Source organism: Aplysia californica, unplaced genomic scaffold (assembly GCF_000002075.1).
Source record: "Aplysia californica isolate F4 #8 unplaced genomic scaffold, AplCal3.0 scaffold01250, whole genome shotgun sequence".
Lineage (NCBI taxonomy): Eukaryota > Metazoa > Mollusca > Gastropoda > Aplysiida > Aplysiidae > Aplysia > Aplysia californica.
In genome coordinates, this window is record NW_004798520.1 from 117,549 (window position 1) to 121,360 (window position 3,812).

General features: G+C 41.6%; 1 protein-coding gene across 1 annotated transcript in view; it reads right to left on the reverse strand.

The window, feature by feature from the left end:
- The window catches only part of LOC101859904 (anhydro-N-acetylmuramic acid kinase), a gene marked incomplete at its 5' end in the record, with an annotated part of 10,063 nt that overhangs the window by 4,021 nt on the left and 2,230 nt on the right, over positions 1 to 3,812 (reverse strand).

Genomic DNA, 3,812 nt, shown 5'->3' on the forward strand with positions numbered 1-3,812 from the left:
TCCCTCTCCCCCACCCACCCCCTCTTCCCCCACACGACAAAAAGTTGAAGCAATCCACCTATTGAAAACACTTATTGTGCGCAATTTCCAACAGCTGAAAAGAATCTAGAACGTGCTCTACTTGTGCCTGTATAGCTGACCCACACACACACATCCAAAACAAGGTCCCCTGCAGAGTTGTCTGAGCATGGGAAAAGGAAAAAATACGCCTCGGGTCGAATTGGGATTAGCTCCTTGAATAGGACTAGAGATTAAAGTTTTATGAAGAGATACATGTTTACCCTGTACAGCTTGTTTTTTGGTTGGGGTTTTTTTATAGCGCCTTTGAAGGAGTTGCTTTTAGCATTTCCTCCTGTAGTTGGTATTTTTGAACAATCTCATTTTCATTCTGTGTATAACTATTATTTTGGTGATTGCTGCTGTAAACTTTATTTATATATAGATGTGTGTATGCGAGTGATTTCTTTATGAGAACAACTGTTTTATTTATTAATGATTTTATACATTTATCTTTTTATCTTTGCATCTTTGTATCTAGTTAGTTAGTTAGTTAGTTAGTTAGTTAGTTAGTTAGTTAGTTAGTTAGTTAGTTAGTTAGTTAGTTAGTTAGTTAGTTAGTTGGTTGCTTCTTCATTGCATAAGCTCGAGACTGCACATAATAAACAAATGACAATCCTTTGTTAATGGCTGCCTGAAGAGACAATGAGAATCCACAGGTCGGACATCGCCAGAGTTGTAGTGTTATGGTGGGGATCCAAACAACAACCGATAACTGACTGTGAGATCAACACAAGACAATAGTGATAGATTGGGCACACACTTATGATAGGACACACTAATGATCGACACAAGAAAATGGCGATAGATTGGGCACACTTTTAATAGGACACACTTATGACAGGACACACTTATGATCAACACAAGAAAATGGCGATGGATTGGACACATTTATGATCAAAACAAGAAAACACAAGCAGGTGTGCATAAAAATAAAATTTTAATTATAATATATTACTCTCATTAAAATTCAATACGAAAAGAGAAATAAAGCTGACAAAATGTACATATCACATCAGATGCATCATTCAACCACATGCAGGAATTTAATTACGAGACCTTTAGAGTTATATACAGATACAGACTCTAAAGAGCAACACACATCTATGCTTATTCTGACAAAAGCCTTAATATGCTAGATGGTAAAAAAAAACTTATTTTATAATATCTTTTTTTCTTTGTTTTTGGAGGTACATATCTGCCGCTGCGTGATCTGACAATTCACGTGGAAAGGGGGTGTGATGGGTCGTTTTTGAATGCTTTTTATCTTTTTTTTATACTTGTGGTGTTATACATTTCATCATTTCTAGTAAAATCATATCAGGAGATCTTGCTGGTTTTCTTAATGATTCTGTCAAGTTGTATCTTTTCTCTTTACAATACAAATGTCTGTCCTCGTGGTTTTATGCACCCCGCATAATTTAGCAATATTTGATCATTTTTTTGCATAATTTCTGATAATTTTCCCTTAAAATTCTTTGTTAAAATTAACAGAATCGCACAATTTCACATTTTTGGGCTCTGTTTGCAGAATTTCAGAATTTTTCTTGCATAAAACGACGGGGACAGAAATACAAACAATTCAAAATACGGAGATCTATAAAAGCCACTGAGCAACGCCGGAAATGTGTGATGGTGATGATGATGATGACGATGACGATGATAATGATGATGAGACTGGATCAACGGATGTTGTTGAGGTGTGCAGAATAACGTTTTAAAAGAGGAATCAGACGCACTCTGCTCACCTCTCTAGCTTCTACAGCACAAAGTCTGTTTCGACTATCAAGGCACCCCGGAAATAGTGGGTCACAAGAGAGTGACAAACATACAAAAGACAGAGCCAGATGGGAAACTAGATGGAATCTGTTCTTTAAATTATGAAGGTGTTTTTACGCTCCTATTGACATAATTTAAGGATGAGGTGGAAACAAGGCGGTGGCGATGGATTGGGCATACTCTCAGGAAGTCAAGCAGCTGCATAACAAGGACAGTGTGGAATTGGAACCCACAGGGTAAAAGATCAAGGGGAACACCATGCAGAACTTGGTCCGACACTCATGTCTGCGCTCGGATAGGCCAGCAACAACATTTCTCCAGCGAAGCCTGTTCTGTGCATCCTTTTCAGGCTGTTTCCATGGTGTCCGGGCCTTTTCCGTTTCCGCTTGTACCGCTCGCCTCCATGTCATCTTTGGTCTTCCCTTTTTCCGTTTTCCTTGTGGATTCCACGTCAAAGCCTGTCTGATGATGCTTGTCGGGGGTCTCCTCAGGGTGTGCCCAATCCATTTCCATTTCTTCACCTGTATGTTGTCTTCCTCTACTGGCTTTTGGCTTGTTCTTTCCCACAGTTGAGCATTTGTGACTCGATCGTACCACTTGATCCCCACTATCCTGCTTAGACGGATGCTCTAATAAAATGTAATTCTTGTTTTCCTTAAAGCTTTTCCCACCTCCCATCTGTTCAAGCTCACTAAGGAGAAGGGTTAATGAGTCGAACCCTTCGCCTCTCAGAACACAATATTGTTCACCTCTTAACCACCAAACTTAGGCCCGTGTGCAAGTTGCGCACGTTAAAGATCCCTTGGTGGTCTAAAATCGATAAGAGTAGGCCTCGGCCGCCACCCAGGCAAAATTTTAAAATTCCTACCAACTAAAAGTATTAGGTGTGTCCCGCGCGCTCATATGACCTTATGCAGTTGCGAGCGCCGTAAAAGTTAGTAAAACACATACCAAAGAACCCCCAAAACCCAAACTTAGTTCTTAAGAAAGCCTAGTTCTTAACACACAGAGACAGTGCTACGCTGGTCGACAACAGTAGGGTTAATGAGTCCAATTCTCCGTGTGTGAGAGCACAATAGTGCTCACCCTTGACTGCCGTGCTCAGATCTGAACAAACAGAAACAGTCCCGGGTTGGGCGGCAATAGTAGGGTTAATGTGTCCAATTCTCTTACTTGTTCCCAGCACTAAATGATAATTGCTGAGTCTATGTACTTGTCCATTCACTAACCCCCCCCCCCACACACACACACACATTTATTCACCAACCCAACCCTCCCCACCAAAAAAAAAACACAACAAAAAACACAACAAAAAACAATAAACACAGACAGTTAAACAAACAAAACAAGCTAAACTCCGTGGTGTACACGTGAAAGTGTTAATGGGCGCTCATATGACCTTATTAATATGCAGTTGCGAGCGCCGTAAAACTCTCACTAAACTAATCCAAACAAAAGAGTTAATAATGGTAATGTACCTAATTCCTTACTAATCCAAACAAAAGTGGCGTCGGTAGCCTAGAGGTCAGGCTACCGGACTCGTAATCGTTAGATTGCGAGTTCGGGGGTTCGAGCCTCAGCTCGGTCCGACGTTGTGTCCTTGGGAAAGGCACTTTACACGAATTTCCCACTTGGCTCGGTCCTATCGGAGACGGACGTTAAACTAGGAGGTCCCGCCCCTTAAATAACCTAATAGTGTTGATAGGGGCGTTAAACCTATACCATTTCCCCATTTGTTCCAAACAAAAGAGTTAATGATGGTAATGTACTAATCCCCCACGACTGAGTGGCCGTACAACTCGTCCTTTATTCAGGACACCCCCCGGGTCACTTCAGTAACAACTGTCTGCCCGGGTGGGTGAGTGGGGGTGGGGGTGGTTGTGTACGATCCTGTGACCTTTGACCTCGGGTAATTGGTCATGAACTAGCATTGATGGCTCGCTACTGCTCCCTGGGGCACGTGGGAATGGGACGTT